The 20,674-nt window shown below is 41.7% G+C and overlaps 2 long non-coding RNA genes across 2 annotated transcripts; both read left to right on the top strand.

Annotated features, from left to right (window-relative positions):
• Positions 1–219: 219 nt before the first annotated feature.
• Positions 220–9,175, top strand: LOC136004290 (uncharacterized). Its single transcript, XR_010608361.1, has 2 exons — positions 220–1,051; positions 6,340–9,175. It is a non-coding gene; the product is annotated as an uncharacterized LOC136004290 (long non-coding RNA).
• Positions 9,176–14,454: 5,279 nt separating this feature from the next.
• LOC136004383 (uncharacterized) lies at positions 14,455–19,475 on the top strand. The gene is made up of 2 exons (XR_010608427.1): positions 14,455–14,639; positions 18,129–19,475. It is a non-coding gene; the product is annotated as an uncharacterized LOC136004383 (long non-coding RNA).
• Positions 19,476–20,674: the final 1,199 nt, after the last annotated feature.

Raw genomic sequence — 20,674 nt, 5'->3', positions numbered from 1 at the left:
AGGAGGAAGCATGGAGAGCGTATAGGAATCGGGAACAGGTAGAAAAGAAAATGCTAGGTTGTGCTATAGCCACAGCTGTGGTGGTTGCTTTGAAACTGGTGGAGAAGGAATGTCGGGTGGAGGTGGGGGAGTGGGCTCAACTTCTGTGGAACCCGATCAGTGTGGGTGCTATGGGGAGTTTGGACATTGGAAGTGAGACTGCCCTGGTGGGGGTGTTGGAAAACAGCAAAATTTTGTATAATAAACTTGAAATTTATAAATTAGTAGTAAAGTTTTATATATATATTATAGAATGTTATAGCTTTATAACTTTACAATTTTGTATAACTTTATAATTTTGTATCACGGCGGTTTTAATGTTGCAATATATCACAGCTGTCTTGTATCCAATGTTACAAAACATAACATAACCGAATATGGTAATAGGTGTATAACAGAATTTAGAAAAGTATGTACTGGAGACTATACCCAAGTAGAACCTATGTATATGATAGCCAGAAGAGCATACCAGAAAGAAGATAAGAAAATGCTAACGTCCACACAAGGATTGGAATATACTCAAGTAAGGGAAAGGTGAAAAGGACAACCTGAGGAAGACTTCTTACTTCATCTGAGGAAGACTCTTACTTCACCGGAACGACCACCAGACGACCACCAGAGGGGGCCGCGCAAGCGCAGAAGAGGCTGATGTCGTAATAGATGGATGTGGCAATCCCTAATGCATATGTATCAGTTAAATGTTGTAACCTATGATGAATATGTATTAACTGTGAAACTTTTAGGGTATAAATTGTGGACGCGATGTGACGAGGTTGAAGCCAGATTTGGGTGCGTACCCCTGGTTTCCCAGCGCTGCAATAAAGCACCTCATATAACCATTCCGGTGGTTATGTGTTTGTTCTTACGCTAACAGTTTGGCGACCCAGATGGGACCTCGCGGGCATTGCTGAGGCGGATCGCGTTTCGATCCCGCTCCAGCCGGCACCGAGAGATTCTCGGGGAGCTATCGACCGCGACCGACCTCTGCTGCTCACGACGGACCTCTGATACGGTAAGAAAGGTGCTTTATTTAAGTTACAGAACCAGTTTCTAGTAAAAGTATGGTGTATTGACCTTTGGTAAAGTCTGGTAAAAGCCTGCCTGTTATACGCAGCGAAAAACTGCGTTTGGCTGGGCTAGTAGTAAAGCCTGCCTGTTAGACGCGGTGAAAGCTGCGCTTGGTTGGGGCTAGAGAGCTCTCGGGGTAAAAGCCTAGGCGCCGTCCGTTAGACAGTAGCGAAAGCTCTGCAGGTTCGGCAAACGTGGTATTGGTATTGGTATTTGTGCTGCAGCTATCTGTATAAAGTTCTGTAATATAGTGTGTGTATAAAAGGGGTTTGTTTTGGGAAATCACCTTGTGGTGGTGGAGTTATCTCTGAAAAACAAATTTCTCAGTGTGTGTGTGTGTGTGTGTGAGAAGGGTTTGCCTAGAAATTACCTTATAATTACAAGATGCCGCCAATTCCTAAATCGTCTCCGTTAGGCTGTATTTTAAGCCACTGGAAGGAGGGTGGATTTGGGCAGAGTATGCGGAAAAGCAAACTAATTGATTATTGCAATGTATGGTGGACGAAATATGAATTAGAAGATCAGGAAAAATGGCCTGAAAATGGAACCTTACAATATAATACTATTTTGCAGTTGATGTTATATTGTAAAAGGGAAGGAAAATGGGATGAAGTACCGTATGTGGATCTTTTCTTTATCTCAAGAAACAATGATAAATGGCAAAAATCTTGCGGAATAATGGTTGTTAAAACAAGCAATGCTGAAAAATGCAGGGAGTGTGCTGGAGAAAAGGAATGTGTGAAATGTCTTGCCATGAGAAATAGTCGGCGACATCAAAGGGACGAGGAAGATCCTGGTTTGTTAGTAGCTCCGCTAGTGATAAATGAGGAAAGGGGGGAGGGGGAGGAAAGTGATAGCGATCTCGAGAGTGAAGAAGAGTGTGAAAATGGAGGAGGTCGAGAGAGAAATTCCCCTGTCACCCCAGTCTCATACAGAACTCGCCGAAGGGGAGGGCGAGGAGGAAACACACAGCTTCAAGCAGCTAAAGCAGCTAGTGCGGTCCTTGCCCCTTTAAGACAGGGAGTTGGAGTTGAAGGACCAGTGTATGTTAAAATACCTTTTTCTCCTGGGGATTTGGTTATATGGAAACAATCGGCGGGAACTTATAGAGAAAATCCGGATAGGGTAGCTCGAGTGATGAAAATGATCATGAAAACTCAAAACCCAGACTGGGATGATATACAAGTGCTTCTAGATACCCTTATGAATTCAACAGAAAAGGAAATGGTGTTGCGAAGTGCTCGGGAAAGGGTTCGGGAAGATATAAGACAGGGAATAGTTGGGGGAAACACAGATCAAAACTTCCCGATGGAAGATCCAATGTGGGATTATAACACACAAGAGGGAATGAGAAATTTACGGAGATACCAGGACTGGGTAGTTTTTGGAGTGCAACATGCTATGCCCAAAACAATAAACTGGTCAAAATTATATAATGTTAGGCAAGAAAAGGCGGAATCACCCTCTGCCTTTTTAGAGAGACTAAAAGAAACAGCAAAGAAATATACGGACTTAGATGTGGAAACGGAACAGGCTAAAGCACAATTAGCCTTGATTTTCCTGGGACAGTCTCAAGATGATATTAGGAAGAAACTGCAAAAACTGGAAGGGGCAGATTTGCGAGACCTGGATAGGCTGCTAGAAGTGGCCTGGAAGGTGTATAATAATCGAGAAAAAGAAAGCTCTCGAAGACAACAACAAAATTTACTGGCAATAATGCAGGGAAGGGAGCCAGGATTCTCTAACCTTAGAGGAAGAGGACGAGGAAATATGCGAGGACGAGGCAGAGGATTCTATAATCCAAGGGTAGGAATGAGCACAGAAAGAATAGGATATAACCAATGTGCATTTTGCAAGCAGGAAGGACATTGGAAAAATGAATGTCCAACCAGGGTGGGGCAGTTCATGCCAACAAGAAATCCTTTTTGCAGAATCTGATATGGCTAAGACAATGGTGCTGGGGGAGTTTGTCAATCAAAGCTGACTAGGCCAAGTAGAAAATAAAGAACCCCTTGTAAAAATCCAACTAGGAGAGGAAGAAATAAAATTTTTAATAGATACTGGAGCCACCTATTCAGTTTTGAATGATTTGCATGGAAAAATAGGAAAGAAAGCTACAACAATTGTGGGGGCCACAGGGAAAGAAGAAGTGCGGCCATTCTTACAACCCCTAAATCTACGATTTCAAGGAAAAGAATTGACACACGAATTTTTGTATGTGCCTGAATGTCCCGTTCCTCTATTAGGACGGGACTTATTGAGTAAATTGGATGCTACGATTGTTTTTGAAAATGGTGAATTGATAATGCAAATCCCTGAATCTAAAACAGGACAGATTTTAGTCCTTAAAGACAAACCTATTCCACAAATCCCAAAGGAGGTGGAACAGGCTGTAATACCAACAGTTTGGGAAACAGAAATCCCAGGAAAATCAAAAGCAGCTCAACCAATAATAGTGGAGTTAAAAGACGGGGCTAGACCAGTAAGGGTTAAACAATACCCATTGAAGCTAGAAGCAAGATATGGGATCATAAAAACGATTGAGAAATTCTTAAAATATAACATTTTAGAAGAATGCGAATCAGAATATAACACGCCAATTTTCCCAATAAAGAAACCAAACGGTGAGTATAGATTAGTGCAAGATTTGAGGGCAATAAATGAAATAACAAAAGATATCCACCCGGTGGTGGCAAACCCATATACACTGCTAACATCTGTGAAGGAAAAATATAAATGGTTTACTGTGATTGATTTAAAAGATGCCTTCTTCTGCATTCCCCTTGACAAAAGTAGCAGGAAACTGTTTGCATTTGAATGGGAAAATCCACAGAATGGACGGAAAACACAACTGACATGGACCAGACTTCCACAAGGATTCAAAAACAGTCCGACCCTATTTGGAAACCAACTAGCCAAAGAATTGGAAACATGGACTACCCAAGGAAAGATACAGGTACCGAGATCACAATACCTTTTGTTACAATATGTAGACGACATTTTTATTGCAACAGAACAAAGATCTCTGTGCATAAGAGTGACAATTGAAATTCTAAATCAGCTAGGCTTGAACGGTTATAAAGTCTCAAAAGAAAAGGCACAAATTGCATGCATGACTGTGTTGTATCTGGGATGTGAAATTTCACAAGGACAACGAAAGCTGGGAATAAATCGCATAGAGGCAATCTGTGCTATCCCAGAACCACGAAACTTGCATGAGCTAAGAATATTTTTGGGTATGACAGGGTGGTGCAGACTATGGATAATGGACTATGGACTAATTGCCAAACCCCTGTATGAGGCCCAAAAATCACATGCCTTTGTTTGGGAAAAACAACAGAAAGAAGCCTTCCAGAAATTGAAGGAAGCACTAACAAAATCTCCAGCATTGGGACTCCCAGATTTGACAAAAGATTTCCAATTATTTGTCCACGAGCGACAAAAATTGGCACTGGGGGTACTAACTCAGAAACTTGGGAGCTGGAAAAGACCAGTGGGATATTTCTCAAAACAACTGGATCCAGTGAGTGCAGGATGGCCCTCATGCTTGCGAGCAGTAGCAGCAACTGTCATTTTAATTCAAGAAGCTAGGAAATTAACTTTGGGAAAACACATTGATGTATTTGTGCCACATATGGTAACCACTGTTTTGGAACAAAAAGGGGGGCATTGGTTGTCCCCTAGCCGGATGATGAAATATCAGGCAATCCTAATGGAACAGGATGGTATAAGCTTGAAAACTACTAACCTGTTAAACCCAGCAGCTTTTCTAGGAACAGACCTAGAAGAAGGAACCCTTGAACATCATTGTGTAGAAATCATTGAACATACATATGCAACCAGAGCAGACTTGAAGGATGCACCTCTAGAACAACCGGACTGGGAACTCTTTACAGATGGCAGCAGTTTTGTAGAGAACGGGACACGATACGCAGGATATGCTGTGACAACTCAGCAAAAGGTAATCGAAGCCAAAGCATTAACTCCGGGAACGTCAGCCCAAAGAGCAGAATTGATAGCTCTTACAAGAGCATTGGAGCTGAGCAACGACAAAAAGGTAAATATATGGACAGACTCAAAATATGCATTTGGTGTAGTACATATTCATGGAGCATTATGGAAAGAACGAGGACTTTTGTCTTCACAAGGGACTAACATAAAATATCAGAAAGAAATCTTAGAATTAATAATTGCTGTGCAAAGACCTAAACAAGTAGCCATCATGCATTGCAAGGCACATCAAGGAGGAACTTCAAAGGTATCTGAAGGAAATACACTAGCAGATCGAACAGCTCGCCAAGTAGCCCGGGAGGTGTGGAATATGATGGCTTTAATACCTCTGAAGGTAAGCCCACTCCACACCTATCTTTCACAAAGCCCTAACTATTCAACAGAAGATGAAAAATTGGCAGGACTCTTAAAGGCCCAAAAGAATTCTGAAGGGTGGTATGTAACAACAACAGGACAAGTAATAGTGCCACCTGCAATAATGCGAAAGATTCTACAAACGGAACATCAAAAATGTCATTGGGGTGCAGAAGCATTGGTAACTTATCTAAAACGAGGAATAATTTCCACACAGATGTTAACTATGGCAAAATCAGTGGGATCAAAATGTGAAATCTGTTTGAAAAACAATCCAGTAGTAAAAAGACAAATTGAGATGGGAAGAATTAGGATAGGAATGGAACCAGGAGATTATTGGCAGGTTGATTTTGCAGAACTACCAAAGGTACAAGGGTACAAATATCTATTAGTAGGGGTTGACACTTTTTCTGGATGGCCAGAGGCCTTTCCCTGTCGCACCAATCAGGCAAAAGAAGTAGTGAAATGGTTGCTTAGAGAAATCATCCCGCGATTTGGAGTCCCTTTAGGCATATCATCAGACAGGGGTCCGCATTTTATTGCAACCGTAGTACAAGAAATTAGTAAACTATTAGGAATATCATGGAACCTACACACTCCTTGGAGGCCCCAGTCTAGTGGACAGGTAGAAAAGATGAACCAAACAATAAAAAGACAAATCAGTAAAATATGTCAAGAGGCCAAAATAAAGTGGCCACAAGCATTGCCTATAGCTCTGCTACGAATCAGAATAAAACCCAGGAGCAAAATGTCAGTAAGCCCCTATGAAATCCTTTATGGAAAGCCATATGAGGCACCGGAACCCAACCCGAATACCCATATTAAAGGGAATCAGGATGTTTATAATTATGTGCTGTCTCTTGGTAGAACCTTAACTCGACTGCGGAGCACTTTGGTGTGGAATAGGCCACTATCTCTGGAAAATCCAGCACATGACATCCAACCAGGAGACCAAGTATATGTCCGGAACTGGAATGAAGAACCATTAAAAGAACGGTGGGACGGACCATATCAAGTATTGTTGACTACATTCACAGCAGTAAAGGTAGAAGGAATAGATTCTTGGATACATTATACACGAGTAAAGAAAGTTCCAAGAGTTTGGGAAACACAGGTACTAGGCCCTACCAAGCTAAAACTGAAATGCCAATAAAATGTCTGGGTTTTGCTATAAAACTTTGATTATCATTTGGTCATTAGCACAGCTAACAACTGTTCATATTCTGGCAACTCCTCAAAAGGATGTTTTGACACAACTTAAAACAGGACGCCATTCTGATTTGCAAGTTCACAGATACCATTCTGACAGGACCAACGCCAACAAAGAAAGTTTAGAAAAAGATAAATGGTCTTATAAAATTGGATCTGCAATTGGCCACAACAAAATTGAGGCTATGAGAAAACGGACTAGGAGATCAATAAATTCGACGCAGGTAATCCAATCATATCATCGAAATCCTGAGGAAAATTTAATGATAGGTCTAATTGAAGACTTTGCAAAAATGAAAAACACAAGTAAAATAACAGCATGTTTGCCAATACCCAAAGCGGCAGGAGAGCCAATTGAATGGGGAATAATAACGTTCTCACTTTCAGAAATTAATGGAACAATTACTTGTCAGGAGAAAGAGGTGATGAAAAATGTGACGGTGACAGAACATCGAGAAGAAGGTGTTTTTGGAGAACCTGCAGTTTTGGTACTAAGGCCAGTCTGTGAAAGATATCAAAATGCTCAATTTATCTCTATAAGAGGTGAATGGGGAAAATGTGTCTATGAGAAAGAAATTAAGATAACCAGACAGGAAAAGGTATGGGAATGCGAAAAAACAAATAGTTTGAAACAAAATTGGAACACGGTTTGGTCAATGAGCATTTTGCAGAAATTCCAGTATATTGGTAACATGTCTTGGTGCCTTAGATGGACAGGAAAACAAAATATAACAGAACATGTAGACATCAATAATTTACTGTCCATAAATAGGGTCAGTCAAGATGTCATCAAAAATGTACCCTGGTGGAATTGTACCAAAATTTTAGATTGTGACACTGACCCTGAAGAAATCACAATACCGCCAGTCAAGATTGCTTTAATGGCAGGCTGTGCGTGCCGAGGACTGAAAATTGGAGGAAAAATAATACATGTCCCTGTTGACAATATAGACTGTAAATATTCCACAGTACGTAGTATGGGGCATTTTGTTTGGGCAGCAAGTGATGGAACCTGGACTACCCACCTATCCATGGAAGGTCCAGCTAAAGAAATTACTTTAGGATTGCCAACTCTTTGTCCAATTTGGAAAAAGTCACCATTCAAAGGCAAATTAGAGACCCTGCAAATTCGAACAAAACGAGATATAGAAGATGATGAAGACATTTGGCAGGAGCCCTCAACAGGAGTCAAAATAGGGTGGGCTTTTGAATCCCTATTTGCCCAAGTGGCCGCATATCGAAACAGAGAAATGATTGACAACCTGTTTGGGCAAACAAAAAGGCTAGCCAGAATAACAAAGAAAGGATTCAGAGATTTGAATTTACAATTGCAGGCAACAACCAAAATGACCTTGCAGAACAGAATGGCACTAGACATGTTGTTACTTAAGGAACATGGTGTTTGTGGATATTTAAAAGATAGAGTAGATCACTGCTGTATTCACATTCCTAATGTGACTGCAGATATAGAACATGACATTTCCCAACTAAACAACATTGAACGAGAAATAGAAAAAGAAAAGGAATATATTGAACAAAATTGGGTTGGAACACTGTTTGATGGTTTGGGCCTTCACCTCACGGGATGGATTCGTTCCCTTGTGCAGACCGTAATTATGGTACTAATTGTATTTCTGATGATCTACTTAATGTATCTGTGTATCCGAAAGGAAATAGCCAGAAACAACGCATGGACTCATCGAATTATAGGAGCAGTGACCAGAGACCACTCAAAATATCTGACACCTCCTCCTACTTATCAGGAAACAGCCACCTAAAAGAATGAAAATACTTACTTAAATAAGTGAAGTATTTTCAAAGGGGGGAAATGTTGGAAAACAGCAAAATTTTGTATAATAAACTTGAAATTTATAAATTAGTAGTAAAGTTTTATATATATATTATAGAATGTTATAGCTTTATAACTTTACAATTTTGTATAACTTTATAATTTTGTATCACGGCGGTTTTAATGTTGCAATATATCACAGCTGTCTTGTATCCAATGTTACAAAACATAACATAACCGAATATGGTAATAGGTGTATAACAGAATTTAGAAAAGTATGTACTGGAGACTATACCCAAGTAGAACCTATGTATATGATAGCCAGAAGAGCATACCAGAAAGAAGATAAGAAAATGCTAACGTCCACACAAGGATTGGAATATACTCAAGTAAGGGAAAGGTGAAAAGGACAACCTGAGGAAGACTTCTTACTTCATCTGAGGAAGACTCTTACTTCACCGGAACGACCACCAGACGACCACCAGAGGGGGCCGCGCAAGCGCAGAAGAGGCTGATGTCGTAATAGATGGATGTGGCAATCCCTAATGCATATGTATCAGTTAAATGTTGTAACCTATGATGAATATGTATTAACTGTGAAACTTTTAGGGTATAAATTGTGGACGCGATGTGACGAGGTTGAAGCCAGATTTGGGTGCGTACCCCTGGTTTCCCAGCGCTGCAATAAAGCACCTCATATAACCATTCCGGTGGTTATGTGTTTGTTCTTACGCTAACAGGGGGAGTGCCATGGGGTGGATCCAGTGTCTGAATTGGAACTGGACTGATGGGGACCTGGGAAATCTACCCTAGCAGATCCACTGGTTAAATTAAAACTAGGGACTAGAGGAAATAAAGTGGAATTTTAGTGGATACAGCAGCAACTTATTCGGTGTTAAATCAGAGGTCAAAGAATTTGTTACAGATGTGGGAGCTACTGGCCACCAAGAAATAGAGGAAAAAAAAAAAAAAAAAGAGAGGCATTCTTTCTCAAACCCTTAAAGTACAAATTGGGAAAACAAATAGGAATGCATAAATTTTTATGTATGCCAAATTCTTCCAAATCTTTATTAGGGCAAGAAGCAACATGTAAAGAAGGCAAAATGGAATTTAGAGTTAAAAACAATCAATTAATTGCAGTTTTGTGTTTATCTTTAATTCAGCAGAAAAGCAAACAGGAGGACCTCCCCGAAATAGAAGAAATCCTTAATAAGGTATATCTGGGAGCATGGACATCTGAAGTTCCAGGTAAGGCAAAAAATGCGTTGCCTGTTGAAGTGGAAATAAAAGGGGGGGGGGGGGGGGCTGCCCAATTAGAATAAAACAATATCCCTTAAAATTAGAAGATCAAAGGGAATAAAAAAAATCATTTATAAATTTTAAAATATAGATTATGAACTGAATGTTGTCGTGGTTTAAACCCAACCACAAAGCTCGTTCATTCACTCCCCCCCCTTATTGCCCTCCCCCTGCTCCTGGAGGGATGGAGAGGAGAATCGAAAAGAATGCAACTCCCACGGGCTGAGATAAGAACAGTCCAGTAACTAAGGTATAACACAAATCACTACTGCTACCACCAATAATAATAATGATGAAGGAAATAACAAGAGGAAAGAATACAACACCTCAACACCAGCTGACCAATAATTCGCCCCACTCCCCCCAGCCGAGCACCAACCGATACCTCGTCCAACCCCACAGTTCAACCAGCCCTTCCGGGAAACTCTCCATTGCATCCTGGGCATGACGTGCTGTGGTATGGAATACCTCCTTGGTCAGTTTGGGTCAGGTGTCCTGTCTCTGCTTCCTCCTAGCTTCCCCTCCTCCCTGGCCGAGCATGAGGCTCAGAAAGACCTTGGCCAGACCAAACATTTAAGCAGCAACTAAAAACATTGGCATTATCAGCACTGTTCCCAGGCCAAAAATCAAAAACACAGCATTGCACCAGCTACTAAGAAGGAGAAAAATAACTGCTACTGCTGAACCCAGGACAAATGTGAATTGGAATTTAATACTCCTACCTGGACAGTAAAGAAATATGATGGGAAAAGTTGCAGATGAGTTCAAGATCTCAGAGCAATCAACAAAATTGCAGAGGATATTCATCCAGTAGTAGCTAATTCATATACCTTATTGACTAAATTGAATAATAATCAGAAATGGTTTGCCATCTTGGATTTAAAGGACTCTTTCTTTTGCTTACCATTGGCCAAAGAAAGCCAAAATTTATTTGTGTTTGAATGGGAAAATACTGACAAAGGTAGGGAAACTCAATTAACTTGGACGGTATTACCTGAAGGGTTTAAAAACAGTTGAACGATTTTGGAAATCAGTTAGCGCTGGAACTAGAATCATAGAAGCCACCTACTCAGACGGGGACGCTGTTACAATATGCGGATGACCTGTTAATTGCTACAGAAACAAAGGAAGAATGTATCCAGTGGACAGTGGAATTATTAAATTTTCTGGGACTGAATGGTATCCAAACAAAAGGCCCAACTAATTCAAACCCGAGTTTCCTACCTAGGATATGAAAAAACAGGAAGACAGAGAGAACTTGGAGCTGCTAGAAAAGAAGCCATTTGCCAGAGTCCACGACCATCGACCGTCAAGGAGCTCCGGACATTCCTGGGAATGACTGGATGGTGCAGACTTCAGATCTATGGTTATGGTGTTCTGGTAAGACCACTATATGAACTGTTAAAAGGGAATCCTCCCTCTTTAAAATGGACTGATTCAGCAGAGGAGGCTTTTAGAAATCTAAAGGTAGAGTTAATGAGAGCTCCAGCTCTGGGACTTCCGGATGTGACTAAACCGTTTTGGCTATATTCCCATGAAAAAAAAGGAATAGCTTTGGGGGTCCTTGCTCAGAAACTAGGACCCTACAGAAGGGCAGTGTCAAAACAGCTGGATGAAGCAAGCAAAGGATGGCCCAGATGCTTAAGAGCTGTGGCAGCAGTTGTCATGAATATTGAAGAGGCTTGCAAATTCACCTTGGGACAAAAGTTTACCGTACTAGTTTCCCATGTTGTATCAGCAGTCCTGGAACAGAAAGGAGCTCACTGGTTATCTCCTTCACATTTTTTAAAATACCGGGCCACCCTTGTGGAACAAGATGATATAGAAATTGTGGTCACTAATGTTGTGAATCCAGCATCCTTTTTGCAGAAATGATCGACAAAACCACAAACACACAACTGCTTGGCCACTATAGAGACTGTGTATTCGAGCCAACCAGACTTGAAAGAAAAACCTCTGGAAGATGCTGATTCTTGTTTTACTGATGGTAGTAGCTTCATGAAAAATGGTGAACAAAAGGCAGGATATGGCATTACCACCACTTAACAGGTAATAGAAGCTAAACATTTACCTGCTAACACCTCTGCCCAGAGGGCAGAAATAATAGCATTAACAAGAGCCCTGGAATTGGCTAAAGATCGAAGGATAAATATTTGGACTGATTCTAAATACGCATTTGGTGTGGTCCATGCACATGGTGCTATCTGGAAAGAGCAAGGACTTTTGAACACACAAGGGAAACAGATTAAACATGCTACAGAAATTCTACAATTACTAGAAGCTGTTCAGCTACCTGAAGAAGTAGCTATTATGTACTGTAAAGGACATCAAGGTGACTCTGATCAGGAAATTGGAAATAATTTGGCCGATTTTGAAGCCAAACGAGCAGCTGAACAATCTAAAATCATGTCCTTAATCCCTGACGGCAAACTAACAACTGAGAAATCTAAACCTAGGTATTCAAAAGAAGATAGAAAATTGATTGAAGATCTCAAAGGACAGGAAAACAAAGTTAACTTCATATTTACCTAATCCCTCCTGGTTGAGGCAACTGGTTGCAGGAATATTGATGATAATTATTTTAATATTGATTACTTGTGATATAATACAATGTTCCCTCTGGTGTTGTAAACAATCTATGATAAATTATGAAGATTGGAAAAGGAATGAAATTAAGCACCAAGAAGAAATGAGAAATTATTTCAAAAAGACTTTAGACGGTAATGGTAATATATAAAACATTGCAAAAGAATTTGCAAAGGACAGAAAAAGGGAGGATTTGATACAAGAGGGGGCACAAAATTACAAAATGGAATATATAAACCTTTAGAATCAGTTCTAAGTAGTGTTAAGTTTGATGGCTTTGTAACAGTAGCAATGGAAAATTATTGAGGTGCATGATACATAGGAAAAAATATAGTACGGCTAGAGAACATACTGAGAATTCTTGTACAAGATAAATCCTTATAGTTGTAAGAAACTATAGTCTAGGGTATTGTTTATTAAGATTTATGTTAAGCCCAATGTAACGGTTAGGCAAACAGCCACCAGACACAGCATACACAAGATAAGATAACCACAATCGCTAACACCAACTAAACCAGAGACTGTTTATGCAAACATAAGATAACTGCAAGATGTTCCATGAACTGGCAGAGATAAGACGAACAACTCCATATAAGGACATAGGAGTAGAGGGGTCAACAATGGGACAAAAGAGGAAGACTTCTTACTTCGGCCTCAACGACCATCAGGAGGCAGAAAACGACCCCCTAACAACAGCTGAAGCATGCGCAGAGTACCTCCACTACTTCATGAACACGGAAGTAAAGATGTATAAAAAGGGACTGTTTGAACAGCTCAGCACGGCAGTTGGCGGAGCGCAGACTCCCCTGTTGTCCAGCGCTGTCTTTGCTCATATTCTACTTGCTAGAATTAATAAAATTTTAATTGGATTATGATCCGTTGTGGTCTCAATTTATAACAATTTTCTGGTGCCGTGACTCGGATAAGGAACGGTGGGCTTTGGTCCTCCGGGGAGGCGCCCCGCGACATTTCGTGGCCCCGCGACCAACAGCTTACCTCATCCTTACCGACGAACCTAAATTCTAGAATAATGAGCAAAGGAGAAACCGGTAAAATCCCATAAAATTCTGTGCACGGGAGTCCGGACGAAGACGCAGGACGCGTAAGTATATTGCGAAATTATTCGCAGAGCGAAATTGTTCGCGGCGAAATTGTTTGCGGGTTTGCCGTTCGGGCGGGATTGGGTTTCCTGGAATATAACGAATGAGAGGTTCGATATACTGAACCAAGCGAGTGTGGACCCTTAAGTACTGCGTTTCCCATCTCCCGCGAGGGACTGGGCCAGGAACAAGGGGGAGCGAGTGAGTGTATATTTGTGGATATTCCAGAAGATGGGGGCGAAGGGCAGCAAGCCTTCGACTCCCATGAGAAGGGTACCCATTGTACCTAAGAATACCCCTCTGGCATATATCTTAGACAATTGGAGATATTTCCCTGGAACCCTAGGGAAAGATAAGCAAAAAAATGATAGAATATTGTACTAAGATATGGGGAGGGAAGAAGATTTTTAAAAATGTTTTTTGGCCAGTCTATGGGTCAGAAGAAGATTGGGTAAGACAGCAATTAAACCTCTAGGTTAATAATAAAAAACCCCTTAACCCTGAGGAGAGTCAATATGCGGAAGTGTGGCTAAAAAGACCGGGAGCTAGACTTTACCCGCTGAATGAGATAAAAACTAAACAAAAGAAAAAGAAGGTATAATACGAAGCGGGGACAGATACTAAATATGTATAGGCGTAAGGGAATAAATGTAAAGGAAAAACGACCCTGGGGGTGCATACTTTGGAGGAACGATCCCCATGCACCTCAGCGCTGAATAAAGCATACCTACTTTACAACTTTAACGAGTTGTGGAGTCAATCCGCGTATCAATTTGGCGAGCCAGCCAGGAGGCCTCTGTTCGGATGCAGGATCGGGTGAGGAGCGGATATCCTAAGCCCCCCAGGCCGCTTGCCTGGAGGAGCTCCGCTTCTCATCCGCTCACTGCGGGGACAGACAGCGACCTGCGCCGGCTGCGGAGAGGCGGTATGCTTGGAATTTAGGTACTTTGGGGGGCCTGTAGGGCGTACGCGTGGCCGGGGCTGCTGGTAAGGCGTGCAGAGACGTCTGGCGCACAGCGGAGTTCCCCTTGGCAGGTAGGGCTTGCAAGCTGGGGGCTCGTCGACCGATAGCGCGGCTGCAAGCGATCCTGGAGACGGATCGGGCGAGCCCGGGTTTTCGCTGCATCCCAAGTTTTGGGAGCCAGGGCGGACCTGCTAATGACCGTGTAGGAAGCAGGAGAAGGGTAAGCGGAACCATAGCGTGAGTGTGTGGGATCCCATGTGTTTCTGTGTGACTGAGACGTACGAAGCGAGTGTGGAGTCCTAATCCGCGGTTCCGTGTCTCCGCGATGGGAGCGGCCGGAGACGGACGAAGCGTTTATGTTTTTCTGTCCTGTGTCTTGTCTGTGTATAACCATCAAGCAGCTTAGAAAGCGGGGGAAGGTCCGGCTACCCCTCCCGCAGTGGATAACTTTACGAAATACAAGGGCAAGGGAATTTCCTATATGCCCTGTGAGAGTATGTGCCTTGTAGGAGTGTAACTGTATGGGACGGGTGGCATTTCACGTGGATATTGCCACTCAGGACACCGGTGGGGCAGATACTGCTCGGGGTGTCTTGCAAAACACTGCCAGGTAGAAAATTATAATTATCTAATCGGTGACCAGAAATAAAAGATTACTTTGTGGAGAAAAGCCACAAAATCCTGGCGGACTTCCGGGAAGTTAGAATGGAAAACCGAGAAAGGGTTTATAAAAGGTATCAAAGAAAATTTGAGAAGATGTGGTTACAAAGGAAAAAATAAAATGGGAATACAACAATTAATGTCTCTCTTTTTGGGACAATCAATGGGGGATATTAGGAAAACCTTCGTAACCTGACATATGAGTGCATAATAAGTTTTGAACAGTGGAACCTGCTGTGGATACTAGGGCAGTGTAAATTTTGCTGGAACTGAAACTATGTTCTAATGACAGGGGAGTTGATCTGCAGAACCCAGAGATACTATCTTACTGAATCCCCTGAGAATATCATAAAACTTGTGTGTAGGTGCTCTCATATTTTAAGTGCATTTGCAGAGCACTGGGAAAGAGAAGCTATAGAGATTTGTAAGAGATTGTTTGAAATGGGAGCCGGTCAAAACAAGGGAATTCTGAAGAAAAGCCCATTGGGTTACATTTTGGCACATTGGAAAGAACTGGGAGGTTCTTCTGGGGGCTCGGTAAACAAGAAAACATTGGTAAAATATTGTAACCAATGGTGGCCTTTATAAACTTTGGAAAATCAGGAAAAATGGCCTAAAAATGGAACTCTGAATTCTAATGCATTTTTTTACAATTTATGTTGGTTTTGAGGTGGCCAAGAAAATGCAATGAAGTAATGTATGCAGATATGTTTCACTTTAAGAAAGCACCTGGAGTGGCAGACAGAATGTGAAATTAATATAACTCTGCCAGATCCCTAATTTTGGTTTTGGAAAAGGACAGGGAAAAACAGAAAGCTAAGCTGGAGAGATGTTGTTCAGCCTGTGATATTGGGACAGTCATCAAGAAAATTATATATCACAGGTACCTCCGAGAGGAGCACCCTCTGCCTCTGTCCTATCAGGTATTGATAAGGAGGAGGAAATTGCTGTCACTGGCAACAAGCAGCACATTCACATTCAGGGTTAAGAAGGGGTTAAACCAGAAGTGCTGTTGCAGAGGCAGGCATCTGTAACCCCTGCAGAGCAGGGTGAGCACCTGTGAAAAATGATAAATAAATAAATAAAAAAGGGAAAACCAAAGGGGAAAGGAGGGAAGCTCCCGCAGTTCCTGTGTTTGAGCATGAGATGGGTGCTGGGGCAGGCAGACAGACATGTTGACAGACGGGATTGAACGGTTGATGAATAAATGTGGATGGGAGTGAAGGAGGAAGCATGGAGAGTGTATAGGAATTGGAAATAGGTAGAAAAGAAAAAACTGGGTCGTGCTACAGCCACGGCTGCGCTGGTTGCTTTAAAACTGGTGGAGGACGAATGTCGGACAGAAGTGGGGGAGTGACCTCCTCTTCTGTGGAACCGGATCGGTGTGAGTGCTATGAGGAGTTTGGACGCTGGGAGTGAGACTACCCTAGTGGGAGTGCCATGGGGTGGCTCGGGTGACTGAATTGGAACTAGGCTGACGGGACCAGGGGAATCTTCCCTAGCAGATCCACTGGTTATAATGGAATTTTTGGTTGATACAGGTGCAATGTATTCAGTTTTAAACAAAGCTTTAATACCTTTGGGGACGATTATATGATGATAAAAGGGGCGACTGGCCAAGGTGAAAAGGCTTATTTTTGTAAACTACTAAAATATCAATTGGGAAAACAATGGGGCATCCATAAGTTTTTGTATATGCCTAACTCCGCAAAAGCTCTTTTGGGGAGAGATTTGTTAGAACACTTGGGAGCAACCATTACTTTCAAAGGAGGCGAGATCACTTTAAAAGTAAAGGACCAACAGTATATAGAGATGTTAAAAGCTTAATTTTGATCACTAATCATGTCGAGGGAGAAGTCAGATTGAAGATATACTGGATCAGGTATTCCCAGGGATATGGGCTACAAACATACCTGGAAGAGCTCTTAAAAGAATACCAGGTACAAACGGGGAACGTGCTGTTACAGTATGTAGATGATCTGCTCATAGCAGGAAATAATAAGGAAGATGTAAGAAAAGAAAGCATTCGACTTAAACTGGAGCATAGGAAGTTCCATGTTAACATCAGGAAGAACTTCTTTACTGTAAGAGTGACAGAGCACTGGAACAGGTTGCCCAGGGGGGTTGTGGAGTCTCCTACACTGGAGATATTCAAGGCCCGCCTGGACAAGTTCCTGTGTGATGTACTGTAGGTTACCCTGCTCTTGCGGGGGGGTTGGACTAGATGATCTTTTGAGGTCCCTTCCAACCCTTGGGATTCTGTGATTCTGTGATTCTGTGACTTCTAAACTTTCTTGCACAAAAGGGCCTACGGGTATCACAAGAAAAGTTACAATTTGTGGAGGAAAAAGTGAAATATTTGGGACATTATTTGTTTAACGGCCAGAAAATATTGGAGCCAGTCGCATTAAAGGCCCAGTGACGAGACCCCACTGGAAAGTAATCAGTACTCCAGGGGACACCAAGATAACCCTGAAAAGATAACGTAATGATAGAGACTTTATTTAATTATTTTGCCGCATTATCTTTTGGTATAAAGTGTGTATTGCTGTTTATATTTGCTATAATTATTTCTCCTCTTTTCTATTATATATGGAAGTGTACAAAGTGTGTTGAAGGAAATTGCTAAACTTATGCAACCACACAATAGTGAATATAGAAGATATGCTGATGTAAATAATGTATGTACTCTAGATATACGAATTGGGTGTAATAATTTGAATTGCAATTGTTATCCATTTGCTTGTTTTAGGTGTAAGGTATGTCAGGATAAATGGTGGACACACTGTGAATGTGGATGCCCTCCAATAGGAGATTGCACACAGTGTTGGAAAATCCAAAGAACTCTCACTGAGTGGAAATTAAAACAATTAGAGTCTAAAACAAGAAATTATTTGGGAATCCCATGAGTGGTGGGAGATTTTTGCCAAAGGAATAAACCCTCAATATTATTGTTACCACTCCAATGAACCAGTCCCCTTTATAGCCGAAATTTTGATTATAAAGTGTAGAAGGGAAGTACTAACTGTATCTTGCTTTGCCCCATTAGTTAAGGCTGCAAAGTGGGAAGCCTATGTAAACAGGCAGAAAGCCCGAAACAGCTGTTCTCCTGAAGAATTCCCTTGCTGCCGAGAAGATGGTACACCCCGTGGCTCGAAGCAACCGAGTCGACGGGCGAGGCAGAGGAGGAATAAACTGTGGAGAAAAGAACCAGAACAATGGGATGCAAAAACAGCAATGGCCGAACTTCCCCAGGACTGGTAAAAATATACTTAAATTGGCAAAATTGACAGACACCCTTTTTCCTGGTATACCGTTAGTTTTGTTATTGATAATAACCCAAGCAAATGGAAACCCGCATGAACCATTAAAGTGGGAATTAATATCCTGGGAAACATCCAAAGTGATAACCACTTTCACTGGGGCGGGACAACCTGAATTCCCTGTACAACCTTTATGTAGAACTCCAGAAAAGGTTAGATCAACGTAAGAAAGATCGTGAGGCGGGCAGGTCATGGTATGAAAACTGGTTTAATATTTCACCTTGGCTAACCACTTTGTTGTCTGCTTTAGCAGGACCGCTTATTATATTGGTTTTGGGACTTATATTTGGGCCTTGTATATTACGCTATATTTTACACTTTATTAGAGAACGGTTTGACATAGCTAAACTGCTTATTTTAACTACGAGATCTGGGGCAAAATATAAGAGTGTATCTATTAATGAGGATGAAGATTATTGTGAATGCGTTATGCCACGTGAAAGTTATGCCTATTGTAATTGTGAGGTATTACCTTGTGAGTGTTATGGTAAATGTTGGGATTGTGGAAAAAGGTTTGCTTGCAGTACCGAGAATGAAAGCAGCGTCTAATAAACAATAATAGGATAAAAGAAAAAGGGGGGATTGTAAGAAACTATAGTCTAGGGTATTGTTTATTAAGATTTATGTAAAGCCCAATGTAAAGGTTAGGCAAACAGCCACCAGACACAGCATACACAAGATAAGATAACCACAATCGCTTACACCAACTAAACCAGAGACCGCTTATGCAAACATAAGATAACTGCAAGATGTTCCATGAACTGGCAGAGATAAGACGAACAACTCCATATAAGGACATAGGAGTAGAGGGGTCAACAATGGGACAAAAGAGGAAGACTTCTTACTTCGGCCTCAACGACCATCAGGAGGCAGAAAACGACCCCCTAACAACAGCTGAAGCATGCGCAGAGTACCTCCACTACTTCATGAACACGGAAGTAAAGATGTATAAAAAGGGACTGTTTGAACTGCTCAGCACGGCAGCTGGCGGAGCGCAGACTCCCCTGTTGTCCAGCGCTGTCTTTGCTCATATTCTACTTGCTAGAATTAATAAAATTTTAATTGGATTATGATCCATTGTGGTATCAATTTATAACATAGTTGACATAGTTTTAAGAAAAACAGTCCAGAAGAACAGGATGCAAGGATAAGGAGTATCTGGGAATGGCAGGTGTCCAGGATGGGCTACAGTTAAACTAACTGATAAGTAGGAGTACAGGAGGATCATTATGTGTCTGTTGCTAAGGAACCAATTAAGCTGGTATAAGCATGTACTGTGTGTGCTTCAAAGGCTGCCAGAAGTGATGAAGACTGTTGGAAGAAGTAAACGACCCTCAGAGACCACCACCACAATTCTGTACGCATGCAGGGAACTTTCTGGAAAATTATGTAATCCATACGTAACCTCATGAATATGTATGTATGCCCAGTGATTATATAAGGTCGGCTTGTGTAGCAGTACAGGGACACCTGTTAGGAGGAGCTATCCCCCGTGTCTCCCCGTGCCGCAGTAAAGAATACCTGCTTGTCAGCTTGAAAACTTTCTTGGCAAGTTTGTTCCTGGAGTTTTCTCTGAATCCCTGGCAAAGTTTTTAGAACAGTGTGACCTTTGTACAAAATTTATTGCAAGCAAAACAGGACGGGCAGACAAGGAGTATCCAAAGCTAGCAGGTGTTCGGGAGGCACTGTCTCTAAAATAACTGATAAGTAGAAGGATGGTGTGAAATTGTTCACTCATGTTTAGTGGGGCCACTAAATCCTGTTATCTTAACACAGACTTACAACACGAACATTGTTCTTTATCTTCAACCTAAGTTAGGCTAAAAGTACTTTAACCCTATGTTTTCCAGGCACTAGCTTTCCTCATATCAAGCCCCCCTCTTAGAATAGAATAGAATAGAAAATAATAGAATAGAAAAGAATAGAATGGAATAGAATAGTAAGGGTTGGAAAGGACCTCAAGATCATCTAGTTCCAACACCCCTGCCATGGGCAGGGACACTTCACACTAAACCATCCCACACAAGACTTCATCCAGCCTGCCCTTGAACACTGCCAGGGATGGAGCACTCACAACCTCCCTGGGGCAACCCATTCCAGTGCCTCACCACCCTAATAGGAAAGAATTTCCTCCTTATATTCAAATTAAACTTCCCTCGTTTAAGTTTTAACCCGTTACCCCTTGTCCTGTCACTACAGTCCCTGATGAAGAGTCCCTCCCCAACATCTAGTTGGGATGCAACCCTCCTGAGCTTGTAGCAGGTGATCCTTG

The sequence above is a fragment of the Lathamus discolor genome, chromosome W (assembly GCF_037157495.1).
Source record: "Lathamus discolor isolate bLatDis1 chromosome W, bLatDis1.hap1, whole genome shotgun sequence".
Lineage (NCBI taxonomy): Eukaryota > Metazoa > Chordata > Aves > Psittaciformes > Psittacidae > Lathamus > Lathamus discolor.
Note: the sequence above shows the minus strand (reverse complement) of the source record. Positions and strands in the feature narration are given on the sequence as shown.